Source organism: Tenrec ecaudatus, chromosome 9 (assembly GCF_050624435.1).
Source record: "Tenrec ecaudatus isolate mTenEca1 chromosome 9, mTenEca1.hap1, whole genome shotgun sequence".
Lineage (NCBI taxonomy): Eukaryota > Metazoa > Chordata > Mammalia > Afrosoricida > Tenrecidae > Tenrec > Tenrec ecaudatus.
The window spans coordinates 96279370-96301277 of NC_134538.1; positions in this window are offsets into that span (position 1 = coordinate 96279370).

A 21908-nucleotide genomic window follows, 5' to 3' on the forward strand; every position below is an offset into this window, starting at 1 on the left:
TTATAAGGAAGGGACGATTCAACCAAGGTGCAGGATAGCATGGACAAAACACACACCATTCCTCTAGTTCCTGAATGCTTCCCTGCCCCCACTACCATGACCTAGTTCGACCTTACTAATCTGGCTAGACTGGAGAACACACATTGATACAGATACAAGCTCTTGACACATAGAATTCAGGACAGATAAAATCCTCAGGAACAGTAGTGGGAGTAGCGGTATCGTGAGGGTAGGGGAATGGTGGGGGAAAGGGAAGAGGGAGAAAGGAGGAACCCATCACAAGGTTGGATAATATGGCCCATCCCCCCACCTCCAAAGGGGACAAGTAACAGAAATGTGGGTGAAGAGAGACAACAGACAGTGTAATATATGAAATAATAATAATATATCATTGATCAAGGATTCACAAGGATGGGAGGATAGGGAACAAGAGGAGCTTATACCAAGGAGTCAAGTAGAAAATGTTTTGGAAATGATGATGGTAACATGTACAAATATGCTTGATACAATTGATGTGTGGAATATTATAAGAGCTCTAAGAGCCCCCAATAAAATGATCTAAAATTATAATAAAATAAATTAATTAAACAAACAAAAAATAATGTGTACTTTTGGATTATGGGGTTACTTTGCAATTCTTGAACTGTTTCTTCAGTCTTCACAGGAAATGTTACCAGTGAAATAACTTGGTTGTTACTAGTTTTCTGACTAAAGAAAAGTTTGATATGATGGAAGACGTTAAAAGATAGGATATCTTGTTTATGGTAGTAAATCTGAACAGATGAAAACAACCAGTTTTATTTTAGACTTTGCTGTCTGTGGATCCACCTTACAGCGAGTCAGGAAGAAGGGCAGAATCGCTCCCTGTAGCTTCCAGGCCATGGTCTCTTGGAAGCTAATCACTCGTTTTTCTTTGGAGGCTGCTCTGTGGTCGAACCACTTACCTTTTGACTAGTAGTCAAACTCTGCCAAGATTTTATGATCTTGGATCTTGCTTAATGAGTATATTCAAGCATACACTTCTAAGTAAAGCTTTCATGGCATATTAGAGTAGGGTTATATGAACATAAGCATCATGTTTATTCCAGCTCTTTAACAGTTAAAGTCAAATTGAGAGTACAGGTGGAAAATCTAAGTTAGCTTCCTGCCCTTCTCCACAAGGAACCTTGCTGATGTAGTGGTTACACTTGGGGTTGCTAACATGTTAGCAGTTCAAAACCACTAGCCGCTCCACTGGAGAAAGAAGGGACTTTTTACTCCCTTAAAGATTTACTGTCTCAGAAACCCACAGGAGCAGTTTGACTCTGTCCTACATGGTTGCTGCTGTTATTGTTGCTGTTAGGGGCCATTGAATTGTTCTGACCCATAGCCAACAGAACAAAACATGGCCCTGGCCCGCACCATCCTCACAATTGTTCCTGTACTCAACAATTGTGACAGCCACTGTCGGTCCATCTCCTCGAGGCCATTCTTCTTTTTCATCGTCCCTCAACTTCGCCAGGAGCCCTGGCGGTGTAGCAGTATTCATTGGGCTGTAACTGCATTGTCGGAAGTTAGAGACCAGCAGCAGCTCTGGGGGTGAAAACTGGGCTTTCTACTCCCATAAACAATTATAGGCTCGGAAACCCACAGGGAGTTGCTATGAGTCAGCATTGATTCATGACAGTGAGTCCGATTTTCTACTTTATCATGGTTGATGTCCTTCTTCAGGGACTGGTCCCTCTGGCCAGCATGTCCAAAGTATGTAAGACAAAGGCTCATGATCATTGATTCTGAGGAACTCTTCCTCCAGGACGCATGTGTTTGTCCTTATGACAGTTCATGGTACTTTAAGTACTCTCCGTCAGCATCACAATTCGAATGCCTCAATTCTTCCATCTTCCTTACCTACTTTCACCAGCATGTGGGGTGCTGGAACATGCCATGGTGTGGCTCATCTTCCTTACCTACTTTCACCAGCATGTGGGGTGCTGGAACATGCCATGTCTTGGGCCATCTTCCTTACCTACTTTCACCAGCATGTGGGGTGCTAGAACATGCCATGGCTTGGGTCGGCACACCTTACTCTTCACAGGGACAGCCTGGCTTTGCAACACTCAGACGGTTGGCAGGAGTCAGATTAACTCGATGGCAGAGAGGGAAATCCTACGCCCCCCACTGAAGTCATTGCTCTTACCTTAAGTCACTGAAAACAAATAAACTACCACTTCAAGAGAACATTGAAAAAGGCCAAGTGACATCAGTCTGACTACATTGTCTACTCTAAGAGCAAAGGTTTACTCAAAGAATGAAACATAAATAAATACCACTTTCATGAGGTTGTTGTATAAACAACACTTAGACTGTAGGTGAGCAATTTGTTTACAGATTCTCTATGTAGATGTTCAGGGACCTTTAGTGCAACGAGGGTTTTAATGAGATATTTGAAGGTTTCCATTCCTTTTGTGGTTGCTGTTAGGTGCTGTGGAGGTGGTGTTGACTCAGAGACCTTGTGACCAATAGAATGAAACCTTCCCTACCTGGTCCTGGGTCATCTCTGTAATCACTGCTGTGCTTGCTCCCATTCCTGTAGTCCCTGGGTCAAGCCGTCTTGTTGAGTAGTGTTCTCTTTACCTCACTCTTTTTGAAACCATATAATTATATCTTAAAATGATTTGTCAGATAGTCAAACTTGTATTTGTATAAGACAGTGCCAAGTATTACAGAAAAGAAATTAAATACTGCTTTCAACAGGGAAAACAGAAATGTCTGCCTACATTTTATTTAAATTTCGCTTTTCTCAACATTTTAGGCATTGCCATACCTTTGAAAATATATCAAATGCATTCTCATTTCCTAATACAAATAGAGTATTAAGCCTCCAAACCCAACCTACCGTCATTGAGTCAATTCCATCTCACAGGGTTTCTGAGGCCTTAAATCTTTACATGAGAAGACAGCCTCTTCTGGTGGGTTTGAACCAAAGATCTCATGGTTAGAAGCCCAACTATTACCTTACAATGTCACCAGGGATCCTAAGAACGGAATTAAGTCATAAGATGATAGAACTTCAAGTTACATGGAGGAGCTATTTAATATCCTGGTGTTTTCCATATCTATAAATTGGTTCAAGAGCTGTTGATGTGTGACAATAAGGAGCTCAGGTGGTGGTGTGGGTTATGCTTCAGACTGCTAAATACAAGCCCACCGCCATTCCACAGGAGAAAGATAACGTCTCCCCCCATAAAAACATTACAGCATCAGCAAATATAGGAAGCCGTGGGCTCACTACAAATTAGAATCGACTTGATGGCAGTTACCTAGCTATTGGTTGAAAAATTTATAAACAGTCTAGCAACATATATTTTGGATTGAACCAAGTCCCTCTAAAATGGGTCAGGCCTGGGCCATGATTCCCAGTGGTTTGGAAGCTATGTAATGATTCTCTATGATGTCTCTAATGTGATAAGTATAACAGAAGAATTAAGGGTGGGATATAAGACATTTAATCCAATCACAGCCATGATCAGCTGTAAGGGAAGTATCCTTGGCATGAGGCCTGCAACAACTTTCATCTCTTGAAAATTAAAAGGAGAGAGAAACTAGTAGAGATTGGAGGGACCTACTATAAGCAAAGGGGTTCTTGGTGGGGCAGTGCCTACACATTGAGCTGCTAACTGCAAGCTCAGCAGTTCAAACCCACTAGGCATGCTCTGCAGGAGAAAGACAGGGATTTCTGTTCCCATAAAGAGTTACGCTCTCAAAAACTCACAGGGGCAGCTCTTCCTTGTCCTGTTGGGTCTCCCTGTGTCGGGTCTACCTGTGTCAGGATTGCTTCGATGGCAGTGGGTTTGAGGTTTTTGAGTCACCAAGATAGAAGAGCCAGGAGTATGGGCTTCCTTTGGACCTGTGCTGCCTGCATTGTGAAGCTCCTGGATCCACGGGAAGACTGATACCAAGACTCCCGGGGATCTCCAAGGAATGCTAGTCCCACAGATGTTGAAGGAGTTGAGGACCTTTCCTCTGAGCTGATAGAGAGTTGGCACTCTAATTTGGGACACCAAGCCTCCCAAACTGTGAGACTAAATTTGTAAGCATCATCCATTTCCATTATGGCAGCACTAGAGAACTAAGAACACTTATGTAAGGTATGCATATCTGAAGTTGGAAGCCATATTTCCTGGATCTGTTATGCCAGTTTAATATTTGGAAGATGTTTTATATAAACAGGGGCATCTTATTTGACCGTATGAATGAATACATTTGATGAGCCAATTGGGGAGAAAAACAGTACACAAAACTCCAGTAGTCCTTTATGCCAATGAAAAGTGTTGGGCTCAGTTCAGCTCAGATGTCTGAATATATACTTATTGGAACATCAGTTTGACAAAGCAAAAGCTGCATGGTAAACTTTGAGTAAAGGGCAAACAATATTTCATATGGATACAAAAGAGATAGAGCAAATATCAAGACTGTACACAGAGAGTTGGAAAGGTCATTGCATGAGTAACATGTGCGAGTTCAAATCTGAAGGAAGGGAAAAAGAAACAATACATAGAGTGTGTATTCAAATGTTTGCTACATTAATAGAACTAGGGAAGCGTTCCAAAGTTAACTATTCTTATGCCATTGTTCATAAAACTTGAAACAAAACCCAAATATAAATCTGGGAACATGCTGTGGCCTCTCAAGAAAGACAGCCAAGCTTATACTGTTTGAGATGGAAATGGGTGACGGATGGGGCCAGAATGGGAGAGTTGTAAGGATATGGGGATTCTGATATTGCTTGTTCTGAGTACCAATGCCACAAGTTCATTTCCTGGCAATATTTGTTCACGTGCCAAAATTTTCCTCCTTATTGTTTCTAGTCCATTAAATACATTTCAAGTAGAAGAACAAGCATGACCTAGGATCTAAGAATAGCACATTTTTGCTCACTTTATTCAAATTTCATAAGTTGTTTTATATCCAGAGTTTTAAAATAAAGCAAGCCCCATGACTTTTCTTTTCATTCTTAGCAACAGTCCTTTAACTAAAAATCTTATATCATAAAACTCTGAAGTCAGTTTCAAGTTGAGGCCTCAGTTCAGTGAGTTTGGGTCTGCTGAACGGACTGAAAGGCTGAAAGGTTGGGGAAATGGGTAGGGCTGGCTTTTTGTTTGTTTGTTTGTTTTATATATTAATTAGTTGTTTATTTCTTATGTTATCTATCTCTTTTTTAAATTTAATTTTAACAATTTATTAGGGGCTCATACAATTCTTATCACAGTTCATACATATACATACATCAATTGTATAAAGCACATCTGTACAGTCTTTGGGGTAGGGCTGGTTTTTAACCTTGTTCCCCATATCTCCCTTCTGCTACTCTTAGGTTGAGCTGAGAGGGAAAGGAAGAGAGGAAAACCTTTACAGAGTTGTTACTAGTATGGTAATTTGACCCTGTGATCGTTCCTACCCTGCATTTCCTCTTTGAAAAACCAACTGGCTAGTCATTCTTTGTTGTTGTTGAAATTTTTGCTTTGGATAGGACACACTGACCTGTTTCATTTGGGTAACCCACATCTCTGCATCTGGTCTTTGGAAAATCTGACCCTTATTTTTTCCCCTAATAATTTTGAGTACAACTAACAGCTTTGATCCCCACGCAAGGAAAACCCAACGTGGTGCCAGGAGAAAGGCAGAGGTGGTCTCCGATCTCTGGATCTTCTGAGTAAAGGTTCAACACTTACTCTGTCACTTTCCCTCTCTATAGCTCCTCTCCATTTACTTGGGATTGAGAGAGAGTGTTTTTTATTTCTTCATTCTTCAAAAGGTTCCACTTAAAAAACTTTATTCCGTGTGACTGAGGGGTTTAGAGCTGTCATTGAGTTTTGATTCTCAGAAAATGGCATGGAGGCCAGAGCCGACCTTCTCTGGCTACAGAAGAGAGAAAGATAAACCAGCCCCACAGAAACCCACTGCGAATGCCCAGAAAGCAGAGGCCAGACCTGCCTCTGCCGTCCATTTTTCTTTATTCTGACATCAATTGTTTCTCCCACAATGCTCTACTTTTCTGCTGGTTTGGATAAATTTGTTGCAAATACCACACAGAACTTAGGGATTAAACATACTTTGGGGAGGGTGTTAAGGAGCCTTAGTGGCTTAGTGGGTTGTATGTTAGATTGCTAACTGCAAGGTCAGCTGTTCAAAACCATTAGCCACTCCATGGGAGGAGGGTGAGGCTTTCTATTTACATAAAGATCTACAGTTTTGAAGATCATAGGGGGAAGTTCTACTTTGTCTGATAAGGTCACTATGAGTCAATGGCAGTAAGGTTTTTTTAGGGGGAAGGGGTTCAGTGGGGTGGTATATTAGGGAAATTGACAGGTTACCACAATCAGGATCAATAAACAGTAATGATACAGTTATTGGTTCACAGCAAAACCTCTTCTCAGTCAGTAGCCAACTCCCTGGGCCAGGAAGCCCATCTACTGCTCTGTCTCACAATCTCATATTCTCGGAATTCTGTCTCATCACCTTGCCTAAGCCGTGGATCTCAGCCTAGATCATTTGCTCTATTCCATGGTCTCTTGGATAATAATCATTGTTCATGAAAATAGCAGTCAAGAGTTCAAAAGATGCATTACATTGAGTAAATCTGCTGCATAAGACTTCTTTAATGTGTTGACAAGAAAGAAAGGATGTTTCTTTGAGGACTAAGGTGCACCTGGCCCAAGCCATGGTATTTTCAATTGCTTCATATGCACGCGGAAGTTGAACATTGAATAAGAAAGACTGAGGGAGAATGGATGCATTTGAATTGTGGTGCTGGAGAAGAATGTTGAAAATACCACGGACTGCTGAAAGGACAAGCAATTCTGTCATGCAAGAAGTACGGCCAGAGCGCTCTTTAGAGGCAAAGATGGAGAGACCTCATCTCAAGTACTTTGGACCTGTTGTCAGGAGAGACCAAACCCGGGGGAAGGGCATGATGCTTGGTAAAGGAGAGGCCAGAGGAAGAGAGGAAGGCCCTCAACAATGGGCTCAAGTGTAGGAACACTTGCAAGGATGGCTCCCAACTGTGCAGCGTATTCACATTTATATTTACATGTCACAGATTCATGTCTTGTGCTTTATTTCTGTTAGCTTAGTAGATTCTTCTTTTAGTTAACCTGTCACATATTTAAGAGAGTCTGTTCATCTACACTTTCTATTTCTGTAACGAGCTGTAGTCTCCGAAACCCACAGAAACCATCCTACCCTGTCCTACGGGTGCCTATGAGTCAGCATCTACCTGAGGGCAGTGAGCTTGGTTTGGTTTTGGGCTCAATTAGGGGGTATCCAGATGAAAGCAGGAAAGATGATATAGAGGGTTCTGGAAAAATGCCTCTCCAATGATGAGTTATATTAAGCATGAAGAGATAAAAGGAATCCTTGTAATGTCCTTGCATATTTGAAGAGAAAATTTGTTAAGAGTTGGTTCTTTACAAGGGTTTCCAAGATGATGGTTTTGGACAAGAAACTGTAGGTAACTGAGAGGTAGTCAGTGACTTAATATGGTCCTTCTAGCTATAAAACCTTTCGGGATGCATTATAAATTTGAGTCTCTTGGTGGGTGGTTATAATCCCACATTAAAGGGAGTTCTCTGCCACTCTAAGGACAGGATTGAGGTGGGATGTGTTCCTTGGAGGTATGGCTAACTTAAGACAAAGCACATTTACATATAATGTAGGAGGAGAGAGAGATCCCAGGACTGCCAACAAGGAAAAGTCACCAGTGGAGCACATTTGAGATTCTGTCTGCAGTGGTGGAGGCCAAGACCAGAGTCACCAAAGACCATGCTGCTGCTGCTGCTGTTGTTGTTGTTAAGTGCCATCGTCGGCTCCAACTCAGAGCAACCCCATGTGCAACAGAATGAAACACTGCAGTCAAGAGCCATCCTCTCACACGTCCCCATGCTGGAACCCATCATTGAGGGCCTTCCTGTCTTTGACTGCTCCCCTGCTTTACTGAGCATCACCTCTCCAGAGCTGGGTCTCTCCAGCCAACTTGTCCAAAGCATGTGAGATGACTTCTCTCAATCCTTGCCGCTAAAGGGCACTCTGATCATAATTCTTTTAAAAATCATTTTATTGGGGGCTTGTACAACCCTTATCACAATCCATAAACCCATCCATTGTGTCAAGCACATTTGTACATTGTTTCCATCATCATTTTCAAAACCTTTTCTTTCTAATTGAGCCTTTGGTATCAGCTCCTCATTTCCCCCCTCCCTTCCCCATCCTCTCTCCCTCACAAACCCTTGATAATTTATAAATTATTATAATTTTTTTCTTGTCTTACACTGACTGATGTCTCTCTTTACCCACTTTTCTGTTGTCTTTCCCCCTGGGAGGGGGTTATATGTAGATTATAGTGATAGATTACCCCCTGGTATCGCTACTCTCATTATTGTTCCTGAGGAGTTTGTGCTGGATTCCCTGTGTTTCCAGCTCTGATCTGTACCAGTGTACATCTTCTGGTCTAGCCAGATTTTTAAGGTAGAATTAGGGCGATGATAATGGGAGCGAGGAAGCATTAAAGAATTAGAGGAAAGTTGTGTGTTTCATCCGTGCTTACTGCACCCTGACTGGTTCATCTCTTCCTTGAGACCCTTCTATAAGGGGATGTCCAGTTGCCTACAGATGGGCTTTGGGTCTCCAATCCATTCTTCCCCTCATTCACACTGATATGATTTTTTGTTCTTTGATGCATGATACATGATCCTATCAGCACCTTGTGGTCACACAGGCTGGTGTGTTTCGTCCATTTGGGCTTTGCTGCTTCTCAGCTAGATGGCTGCTTGTTTATCTTCAAGCCTTTAAGACCCCAGAGGCTTCATTTTTTTTTTAATGCCGGACACCATCAGCTTTCTTTACCACATTTGCTTATGCACCCTCTTTGTCTTCAGCGATCATGGCAGGAAGGTCAGCATCATGGAATGCCAGGTTAATAAAACAAAGTGTTCTTGCATTGAGGGAGTACTTGAGTAGAGGCCCAATGTCCATCTGCTACCTTAATACTAAACTTATAAATATATGCACATAGATCTATTTCCCCATCATCCTATATAAATATATTTACATATATATGCCTATATTTAGACCTATATAAATGCCTTTTGCCTCCTAGTTCTTTCATCTATTTCCTTTTACTTTCCTCTGGTTCCACTATCATGCTCAGCCTTCATTCAGGTTTCAATAATTCCTCTTGGTTACATTGCCCTAGATCAAGCCCTACCAGGCCTCCTATGCCCTCCTTGCCATCGATTTTGCATTACTTGCTGTTCCCTTGTCCCTGGGTTTGTTAACACCCACTTCCTTCCCTCCTCCCACCCCAACCCTCTCCCATGTCCCCCCAGAACCATCGATTCTGTTGTTTTCTCCTACAGATTATTCATCCCACCTATCTTGTCTAGATAGACCTGCAGAGAAAATAATATGCACAAAAAACAAGACAGAACAAACCAACGTGATGAAAACAAAACAACACAACAGAAACCAAACGACCAAAAATAAAGTCAATAAATAATTTGAGGTCTGTTTGTCTATTTTTGGTATTCCCTGGGGACTTCATTGCTCTGCTCCCCTTGCTCTTCTGCTGCACGCCCAAAGTGACCCGCATCGGTGGAGATCATGTGGTGCGGTCAGATTGGGCACAACTCCCACACTGTGTCTCCAGTGTTGTCCCCAGTAGGGCTGTGGGTCAGTGAGGGCTGTCCTGCCTGGTAGCAGGGCCGGCCCCGTGGTCCTCTCTGCACACTGGCTGCTCTGAGCAGGAACACAGTCCTCAGGGCTTGGTGGCCAGGATTCTTGCAAGACAGACTTGCTTGTCCGCTCAGCAGTCCTTGGTGCTCTCAGTGTGTTAATGGCTAACAATTACCTTTAAGTAGCTTATCCATCAAATGACAGAAGACACTGGTTTAGGAGTCATTGTATGTATGCCAACTACCTTCTACCTTTCAATACTGTTTTCCTTAGGTTGTAACCTAAGTGCAAGAGCATGACCTAATTTTCTTCAACTAGTGCCTCAGAATGGGTATTTGCTATCCCCAGTATTTGCCCTGCTCTTTTCTCCCTGAGTCACTTTTAGAGCAAGCAGTTCAAAAATTGACCATTTAAAACATACAGTTCTATGAATCTTAATTAAAGGTTTATAATTTGTATTCATATTGCTCACAACTCTGCATTGCCAACTTTTTGTCGAATTATTTATATAAAAATGAATGAATTTTAACTGTTATTTAATTGGCAGACTCTAATAATATTTCCTATTTTCCACTTGCCCTGTGGACATTAGAGAATGGTTCTAAAAATTCAATTGGAATATTGGAAAACTGGCCTAAATAATCCTATTTCTGGAAATGTGCTGACTTGAAACAGAGCACATTTTATAAATCTCTTCTGAAAATGACATCACTGCCTTTATCCTTAATTCTCAATTTTTAATGTTTTGCTTCTAACAACTGATAGACTGTAAAAATGTAGGCAGAAACTAACCAATGCTAGGAAATCTAATAAAGGCAGAGTGATGTATTGGTTAGGTGCATGGACCTAAAACAGTCAGACAGTGGGTTTGAATTTTTATTTGCTGTGCACAAGCTGGGTAACAATAGGTAGGCTTCTCAGACTCGATGCCTTATGTAAGACAAGTAAGAAGACCTATAGTACTAGTAGGTTATGGTAGAACTGAGAATTGATTGAGATAATCTACAGGAATGGTCTTGAATAGTTCCCGGGATAAAGAAAACGTTCAGTAAGTACTTATGTTTTAGTATATGTAATAGTACTAACCAATACCAAATTGTCCTCTGTATTCAGAAATAATGGACATTGTACCATTTCCCAATATTGTCAAAGACAGAAAAAATGAATGTTAATTAACCTGAATTTCCCTTCTATGATTACCCTGAGCTTCACTCTTATGATAATATCTTGAGATTTAAAAAATAACTAAAACTCCACAAAGCACTAGAGTTTGACCACAACTAGAGCCATGTAGAAAGAGTTCCAGAAATGGCCTTTGATGATCGGGATGTTTAGCAGAAACAACAGGAAGTGTCTATGCCATTCTGAAAATAGGACAAAGATCCTGGCCAGGAGAAATCCAGGAGAGTTCTGCGGAATTCTGAAGGAGGCCTCGATGGCTAAGGGTCGGCTCTGATGACACAGGGTAAGATTGAGGGCCTTGATCCCTTAGTGGCTTATATTATCCTCTTTGGTTTGGGAGACAGTTATTCTGAAGAGTTAGATTTCAGCTCTCTATCTATGATCCGACTGTGTAGTTCTGTTTTTCCTGACTTGCTCTCCTCAGAAGTATGAAGGTGTAAGCCACAGGGGTACTGGGTTCACTGCCATAGGGTTGATACTGACTCATAGCCACCCTAGAACGGTCCCTGTGCCTTTCCTGGACTGGAGCTCTTTATGGAGTAGAAAGCCCCATTCTTCTCCCAAGGAGTAGCTGGGGGTTTCAAACTGCTGACCTTGAAGTTAGCTGCCCTACATGTAACCACTATGCCAGCAGGGCTCCTGGTGAGTGTCACAGAAGGCAGAAAGTATAATATGAACTCCTAGGCTCAGGCTCCTCCTCCAACACCCCCTGTGGACCACTTACCAGTACTTAACATTATGAAGGAAACTCTGAGGATAAAGGTCCATGGAAAGATTTAGATATTGTTTGAAAGACTCTGGTGACTAATTTGATATGAGGACTCCTGGTGGCACAGTGGTTAAAGCACCCACTTGCTAACCAAGAGGTCAGTGGTTTATTGCCCCACCTGCTCTGTGGGAGAAAAGATTTACAACCTTGGAAACTCGGGGCCAGTTCTCGTCTGTCCTAGAAGACGAGATGAGTCAGACATGAGTCAGAATTGGCTTGATAGCAATGAACCTTTTGGTTTGGATATTCCATATTTATAATGTTGCTCAGTTTCTATTCAAACTTTTGTTTTTAGTGTTTTATATTTTATAAGTTAGTCTATATAGAGTCAATAATTTTACATATTTTAAAATTTATTGAAACTTTCCAATATTGATCATATGTAGGCTACATCAATCAATACTAATATCTCTGGTAAATTACTCTTTACATTGACCACAACAAAGTCATTATTGAATATTAATCAAGTGTTACAGTATGGATTACACTAATTTAAGGAGTGAAGAAAATATTCCAGCTTTCCTCTTTACCTCATTCTTTCGATGAATAAATTATTCTGATGGCCAAACTTTAGCCATGGGTTCATTCAGTGAAACAAAATAAAGTGCTCAGCACAATGTCTGGAATATAAATGAATCAAATATTCTTCCTTCAATGTTTGCCTCTCAAAATGGGAATAATAATAACTCAGGCAACTCAGGTAGGGTAGGAAGGTAGATTATTGGTAGGTACCATCCATCCAGCTCATAGCAACACTATGAGTAAGAAAAAGAACACTGCTTGGTCTTGCACGCTCCTTATGGTCATTGCTGTTTGACCCCATTGCTGACCCACTGTGTCAGTTCATCTCCTTGATGGTCTTCCTCTTTGGACTGGCCAAGCATAATGAGAACATTTGTTTAAAAAAATTTAAGTGAAATTTTTTCCTCCTGTCTTATTCCAAGGCACTACTTGTAAAATCCCCAGAATGAAGTTTCCTATTTCTTTCTTACTAGTCTCTCTGTGTGTGCACACCTAATTGTGTACACACACAGTCTAAAATAGTATGCCCAGACCTAATCACCATTAGAAATTATTACAATCTCAGAAAATCCTGAGCTATAAAGTACGTATATTAAGATAAACTATAGAATTGTTTTATATTAATCCATACTTAAATAAATAGTTTGGCAGATAGACATTGGGTTTCCATTCAACTATTCCCTCAATTCAAGAATACTTTGTTCTATTAAACTGGCATCCATGATGCTCACCTTCCTGACATGATCGCTGAAGCCAAAGCAGGTGCATAAGCAAATGTGGTGAAGAAAACTGATGGTGCCCAGCAATCAAAAGATATAGCATCTGGAGTCTTAAGGCTTTAAGGTAAACAAGTGGCCATCTAGCTCAGAAGCAACAAAGCCCACATGGAAGAAGCCCACCAGCCTGGGTGATCATGAGGTGTTGAAGGGATCAAGCATCAGGCATCAAAGAACAAAAAATCAAATCATTGTCAATGAGGGGGAGTACAGATTAGGGACCCAAGACCCATCTGTAGGCAGCTGGATATCCCTTTACAGAAGGTTCGTGGGGAGGAGACAAGCCAGTTAGGGTGCAGTGTAGCAATGATGAAACATACAACTTTCTTCTAGTCCCTAAATGCTTCCTCTCCCCCACCCCCACTCACCCACACACACATTATAATGATCCCAGTTCTAGCTATAAATCTGACTAAACCAGAGGATGTACACTCCTACAGCTAGGAACTGGAAACACAGGGAATCCAGGATAGATGATCCCTTCAGGACCAGTGCCGAGAGTGGCGATACCTTGAGGGTGGAGTGGAAAGGGGCAACTGTTTACAAGGATCTACATATAACCTTCTCCCTGGGGGATGGACAACAAAAAGTGGGTGAAGGGAGATGTCAGACAGTGTAAGTTATGACAAAATAATAATTATAAATTATCAAGGGTTCATGAGGGATGGGGGAGCATGGAAGAGGTATTAGAAGTTCAAAAAACACATATCCAAATTGATATGATGGGGAGTGGATGTACTGGAGACCCAAAGTCCACCTTTAAGATAATTGTCCCTCTCAGAAGGGTCAACATGGAAGGGATAATAAATCTGGAGTATGTACAGCACTGATGAACCACATAACTATACTCTAGCTCTTTATAAAAATTAAGAGCTCCCCTTACTATTATGGTTTTGAATTGTTTTACCTCATTAATTATTATACATTTGCATATGTTCATTTATATATTTAAGATAGTTACGTGCAACAAAGTGTATAGATATATATGTTCCATCTTATCAAGTGGGGTTATACAGTCACCAATGCTATCAGCTCCCTGTACCCCTTTCCCACCCCTCTCTTCCCACGCCCTCAGGAAATCATTACTCCTGTTACTGTTTCTGAAGGGTTTTCTATCTCGACTTTTATGTACCAAATGATACTAAAGGGTTATAGAAAAAATAATCAGGGTTCCTTGGGGGGTGGATAATGGTGAGTGAGGGATAAAACAAAGGGAGCTGATATCAAGGAGTACAAGAAGAATGAAAATGTTTTGAAACTAATTGTGCTAGCAATTGTACAATATTGCTTGACATGATTTAACTGTGGAATGTTGATGCTATCTGTAAGAGCTCCCAGTAAAATGATTTGAAAAAGAAAAGAAAATGCATTTTCTCATTATTTATTTGTTTTTGCATGTGCATGTAAGAAAGACAGAGAGCGTGTGAAAGAATGGATGATAACCTATTTAGTTGTAGTTATTCAGTTCAGAAGTCAGTGTGTGCTTCTAGCTAAGGTCGACCTCAGTTATTCAGGTATGATAGTAATAACTTCACACTTCTGAGATTTGGTTTCAGTAGATGCAAGATGTTTCATGTTCTGTCTGAATATAGAATCTGCCTAAAATCACAAATTTTAAAGAAATGACCTAACTCTATACTTCCTACTGAGAGCTGTTTGTTATTAAAATAATATAAAATCTTTATAGTCATAAGCTACTTGAAGGACTTAACTTGGATTGAAAAGCATAAATATATTTTTATTTCACTGCTACAATTTTTGTCCTTAAAAAGTAGAAGTGTTTTATTATGTTTATACAGCAACATAGGCTCATTCTAACAAATTTTAATTCAAATTGTTCCATGACATTGGTTAACATTTTTGCATTGTGTCAACATTCTCATTATTTCTATTCTATTTATTCTGTTTCTATTGATCTAGCTTTCTTTCCCATCCTTCCTGTTTTGTCTTGGTTTGAGTACCAGTTGACCATTAGATTTCATACAGCTAACTGAGTAAGAGAGTACAGTACTAATGACTGATATTATTTTATAAGCCAATTAATTATTTGGCTGAAAGGTGACTGTTGCTATCGTTTCATTTTCAAGTTCAAAAGGTATCTTATGGTAATAGATCTTTTCCCCCAGTGTATCTGGCTGTTTTTAGGAATTTGTATTTTGCTCTACATTTTCCTTCCAATCTGTTCAGGACCTTCTAAAGTGTCCCTGGTCTGAACTAGGTGGGAACCATCTAGTTTTCCTGGTCTCAGATTTGAGAAGATTGTGCTCATATTGGTTATTAGTTCCAAAGACTAGTTTCTTCTTTGTGTCTTTGATTTTCTCTGTTCTCTTTTGGTCAATAAGAGTAAAAACAAATGGTTACATTTAGATGGTTGCTTTCAAGTGTTTAAGACTGAAGATGCTACTTGGTAAACTAGGCTATAAACCATTACTTTTTGAGCTGTTATGCCAATTAATTAAGTTGCTCCTTGAGACTACAGTACTCAGGGTTTTGACGCAGTTAATAAATTCTGCCAGTTGTTTGGAGATGTTTTGGAAGACTCTATACTAGATCCCCATGTGATTTGTTAGATATGTGGATATACAAAGGTGAGTAAACAAAAAATAAGAAGAATGCTACCAATCAGAAATCTTTACTCAGCAACAGATCAAAATGTGAAGCTATTGCTTCGTAACACACCCTCCATGTAGATCTGCATACCTCCGCAGGCAGCATTCCTTCCCTGGAAAGATGTCTCCTCCTTTATTGCCCTTGAAGGACGAGCAGGTACATCGTTTTGAGGGGGAAAATAATGATGCAACTCGCCTAGGTATTTCTTCACCATGCAGTTACCATTTTCTTAAAGCGTCTTTCTAATAAGCCTCTGCGATTATCCTGTGTCTTTTAAAGCAAGCCTATCAAGACGACCCCTTGGAGTGCCCTAAAAGAGTCACCCTGACCTTCTGAGCAGACTGCTCTGTGCTGAATGACCCTGGCCAAGCAGGTCCCCTCAAAGGCACTGTTTGGATGGGACCTTGATCGGAGGCGCCCCAGAAGGAAGAAGACAAATGTGTGACCGAGAGAACGTGTGTGCAGCCAGTCACTGGCACAGGGACACGTTTAGATATGCTCTGTTAGGAATAAAGCCGTGCCTGTATGAAGTGGAACCCTAACAGCCATACTTTGGGGGGCTGGACTCGACCACACAGGGTACTGGCAAAGATATTCTCCCCGAGTAGGCCCTCCACTTACTCTTTCTGTGAAGTCTTCTGATATGCACAGGTTTTCATCCTTAGGAGGTCCTCGTCCTGTCATTTATATCTGCCAGCCATGCGTATTTAGTTCTGTCTGATAGACTGTTGAACATTAGGTCCATTTCTTTTGACCCTCGGCTATCTTCCAGGAACTTTGCAGCTTTAACTTTGATATTTAGGTCAGTAAATACGTCCTTCCTTTGACATGGACACTTAGACTCCCCATCAGTGTGTTCTCCTGTAGAAAATTAATATGAATAATATCTGCTTCTAACAGCACAGAATACAAAAAGGACTTTATTTTCTAATACATATATATGTATATATTACTCTTAGGGAAAATTAAAATTGGGTTAGATTTCCCATATGTGTTTCTCAATCCAAAGGTACCTGTAGTCGCAATATTTTCTTCCCTTTTTACTTTAAAAGTATGTAATACTTATTTAGAACAGCAAACAAAACTTTTCATTACAAATACAAATCTTTCTAATATATGCCTATATATGTATTCAGAGAAATCATTAATAATCAACAAAAAATAAAATATGACTCTCTTGTCTAAAACTTGCATAGCTACTATTAAAGTTAAAAATTCATGGTCTGGATGGTGCTACCCTTTCCAGCTTCAATTTTAATTTCTCTGCTTTTTAAATTATGTTTTCTTTTTTTAATAAATCATTCTATTGGGGGTTCTTACAGCTCTTATAACAATCCATACATCCCTTGTATCAAGCACATTTGTACATATATTGCCATCATCCTTTTCAAAACATTTTATTTTTACTTGAGCCCTTGTTATCAGCTCCTATTTCCTCCCCTCTCCCATTCTCATGAACCCTTGATAAACGATAAAATATCATTATTATTTTCATATCTTGTACCATCCGCTGTCTTCCTTCAACCATGTTTCTGTTATTTGTCACCCTGGCGGGGGGTGGGGAGATGAAGTGGAGAGGTTATACTTCCATCACTGCGATCGGTTTTCCCTTTCTCCCCCTCCCCCTGCCCCCTACACTCATGTTATCGCTACTCCCATTACTGTCCTGGCTTCCCGGTGTAGAATAGAACTCTTATCTGTACCAGTGTACATGTTCCGGTCTACTCGGATTTGTAAGGAAAAACGGGGTTCATGATAGTGTGTGTGGCGGGGAAGGGATGTTGTATGTTTCATCAGTGCTACCCTGCACCCTGACTGGCGTCCCTTCCTTGTGACCCTTCTGTGAGGAGACGTCCACTTGTCTACAGATGGGTTTTGGGTCTCCAAGATGGCCCCCCTCATTGAATTATTTCCTTTTTAGAGACAAATCTAGGCTTCGTTCACTTCATTAAATTACCTATACTTTCTCTCATCTTAGCGCCCTTACTTCTCTATTGTTTGATTGTACGTTTTCCCTGCTACCAGATGAATTTCCATTTAACACAATTTATAAATCAGCTCCCTATAAAAGCCTTCACTGATCAATCCAGGTTTACCAGGTCCCCTGTGGTAAGTGGGACCGAGCTTCAGTTTCTTGATCACAGATAGTTGTTATATGTTTGTGTGATGACTGGACGGTGTCTAGCTCTTTCACCAGCCTCTGCATTCCGGGAGAGGTGTCCTGGGCACAGTGGGTATGCTAACAGTAAGGTCAGCTATTTGAAACCCCCAACAGCTCCCCAGGAGAAAGGCAGGGCTTTCGATGCCTGTAAAGAGTGACAGTCTTGAAGATGCACAGGGCCAGTTCTGCCCGGTCCTCTAGCGTCATTATGAGTCGGCATCAGCTGGATGGCAGTGAGTTTCTTGGTTTGGACTTTGAACAGCAATTATGGATATGTTGCTCATTTCTCATCCTCAGTTTTTATATACTTCTTGCTTCAAAGAAATTTCTAATAAATATTTGTTACAAAGAGAATAACTTACTCACTCTGATTAAGTATAATAATGGCCTCAAAAATATCTATTTCTGAATCCTCGGACCCTGTGAATAAGCAATCTTATATGACAAAAGAGATCGTCTTAGCACCACTGTCCCTTAGCTGGAGACTAAAGACAATTCCTGCAGGTGGTCTATTGGCAACTGAAACATGTAGTGTGGAAGTCACATTGGTCTAATAAAGAGCTGGTGTTTACATATGACTAAAACAGCTCATTTATATGATGTCTCCAAACCATATGACCTTATATACATATTTTTGGGTCCCTCTTAGGATTTTGGAAGAGGCTTAAGCTATTGAGAGGCCAGAACTTAGGCTTCTGCTAGGCTTGTCAAAGAGTTTTCTCTGAGACTATTTTCCGTAGGTACACATCTTAATATTTGTGTGAGTCAAGGCCCGGCATGACCAGATGGTTTCCTTGGGAGCACACACATGGAAAATTCAGAAAAGTAAGGTGTAATTCAGAATTCTTTCAATTGAGCTCTTTCAACCAGCTAGCGATGGCGGTGTGGGGACGGGAGTTAAAAAAAGGGTGGATCATAAGCATCAGCTTCCTAAACTATTAGTCCCTGCTGAATAATTAAACATGCATGAGGCTGGTTCCCATTTGATAGCTAACACCATTTAAAAACAAAACAAACAAACAAAAACACTTTTGGATTATTGATGCTGGCTGCAATAAGATTTTGTCTTTGTTTATTTACCTTTTTAAAATAACAAGGAGAACATTTTAATTCTTAAAAGGAGCAAAGAAAGCACAAAGCCACAGACATATCCAAATGAAAGATGCCAGGAGGGTGAGATCCATCCTTTGCCTTTACTTGTGTGCATTTTCTTTAAAAGACAAACAAACAAGAATTCCTTTAATGACAAACAGACTTCCTTTACATGTCCCAATCATGTACCGCAACCTGTAGTTCTGTGTTAGAACCCGATATTTCCTGTAGACGTATGTAAGTCATCACACCAGGACATGATTGGGGTTTGCAGTTAAACTTTCTCATGGTAAGAACATTTACATTCATCCTTTAATTTCCCATAATAACGAGCTCAGAGTTTATAAACTGCAGAAACTAAGTAAATGTTCTCTGAGCGGATCAATGTACTAAGGAAAAGAGTTGTTATGGATCACTTGTTCCAAGAATACTTTGATTCCAATTTGCTACTTAATTGAAACTACAGGTGGAAAAAAGAAATAAAAATGATTTAACTCTCTTTTGGCATGAAACTCTAATTATTTTTAACCTTTCAATAATGATCCTTTTCTAACACATCTTTTTAGGGAAAAGAATTTTTTAAATGTACAATGAAAGACTAGCATTAATCAGATTTATTCTACAAATGAAAACAAAGGAACTACGCTTGTATCTTTTTAGTACCAGACCAAAACCTGTTGTTGAATAAATTTCCATTTCTAATGACACTGTGGGCAGAGCAGCACTAGCTGTCGGTTTTCAAGGCTGTAATCTCTACAGAAGCCGATTGCCTACCTTTCCCAGCTAGAAAGACTGGCAGGTTACAACCTCTGACCTTAGGTGAAGGGCTGAGCTCTTAACCTCTGTGCCGCAAAGCTCCTTGTCTGCAGGGTGGATGTCCATCACAACGGCCATGGCGCATGGCATATAGTTTGTTATTATAGCAGCTATGGGCGTTGCCAACCAAATGCGACTGGCTCTCCACCTCTCCCATCTGACTGATATTCCCCACTAACTGCATGAGTTAGACGTTTCCCATCACTCTCTTTGATCAATAGAACGTGAGCCTCAGCAGAGATGGAAAACCCTTGGCATTTGTTGAAGTCTGAAGATGGAGCCTCCCTTAGCCCGAGTCTCTAAGAAAGAAAAAGATAGGATGTGATTACTTCAGCTAATCTGAATTGGCATGTAGTATGAGTGAGAAGTGGATTGTCACTGAGAGTTGGGAAGTTGTTATCGAATATCAAGTCATCCATTCAGATGAGTATAGTCATAGTAGCCAAATGACATGATGCAAAATAAACAGAATGCTAATATAGCCAGTGATTTTTTTATGAAAATTTTTTAAAGGATTCAGGTCTTGAATCATTTGAGCATTTATGTGAATTAAATTATTAAATCATGTAAATACATAATTGCTCAAATATTTCTGGATTATATAAAAGCATTTATGATATTTGAAGTATTTATTTTCTCTCTTGCATACATGATTCTGAGTATGGATAGAAAATATTTAAAACTATAATTGATTGACACATATCTAGTTATTTTAATTATAGCTGTAGAATCACATATTTAAGAAGTAAGCAACAGTTAAGCAACTCTTGAGATTCTTCTTCATTATATCTTCATGATACACTGAGTATCCAGGTAAAAGTTTCATGCTTTATTTAAGTGAGTCTTTATATTGGCTGAGTTATAAGTTCTAAAATAGTGAAATTCTAAAATGATGAATGGTGATTGAGTCATCTAGGATATAACATTTTTAAATAAATTAACAATATTTTTAGAAAATGAATTTTATTTAACTGTGTACTCATTTTTTTGTTATTCTGTGCTTCCAAGGGTAATACAGAAGGAGCCTTGGTGTCAGAGCAGGTTTCTCATGATGCTGCTAACAAGGTCGGCAGTTCCAATCCACTAGTCATTCTGAGGGAGGAAGATGAGGCTACTTGTTCCTGTCAAGATTTAAAGTCTCAGAACCTCAAAGGAGCAGTTCTCCTCTGTCCTGGAGGGCCAGTGTGAGTCAGAATTGATTTGATAGAAGTGGATTTGGTTTGATTTAGTTTGGATTAAGAGTTAAAAAAGGACATCTTTATAAATTTTAGAAAGCAGATCTGCTTGTTCATGAATAAATGACCATGGCTCTTAATGTCATATTTTCTTCATTTTTATAAAATTAAAGTTCTCATGTATGAATATTGAGTATGAAGTTTCTGCAATCTTTTGTAAGTAAAACACTATTCAAAATTTTGCTTTATTATTTTTTTCGGATGATCTTAGCCTAATCAAGAATAATTTTCCACATTCTAATTTTCTCTATCCCAATAATGATACTTTCAAAGAAGGCAAACTTCAAAGAGTTTCATTTTCTCTAAAGCCTGGTAGAAGTGGGAGTGTGGGAGATATTAAATCACATATGATTACTCAAAATGATTCAATATTTTCTAGTAAGTTAATTGAAGAAGATGAGAAGAAAGGCATATTTTTCTGTCTCTACACAGATAATCTTATCATTTTTTCCCCAAAGATAATTATTTCTTTCCAATTTCAGTTGCTTAATATCCTCTTTATTCTAGTCTGTCTTTCAAAAGTAGTTATTTTTTTCATTTGCAGTTTGGAATGATTCCTTCCTCTCGCTTTACCAGAGTACACGATCCGCATCTATTGCCTGGATTTTTAAAATCGTCTCTTAGGATGGCTCCAAACTTCTAGTTCACCCTCACCACCCCCACACTCAACATAATATGTACTTACATACAATCCTTTTCATACCAGTCCTCTTGGGGTATGTTGCCTGAAACCTTGAAGTGATTGACAGTACATGTTGTAGTATACATTACATTGTGTCCCTCACAAACTATGTGAACGTTGTAACCCCCTTGCCTGTGAATGTGACCCTATTTAGACATTGAGCCTTTGGTGATGTAATCAGGTCGGTTATATGAGGCTAACCCTTACTGAATTCTCATTCAGTGTGTCTATTGTTCGTCTAAAACAGACAGAGGAAGGCAATATGCAGAGGTGCATGCTAAGGAGCACCGGGAGCTCTCCGAAGCTAGAGAAAGGTGTGGAAAGGTTCCCCCTCAAAGCCTCAGAAGAAATCAAC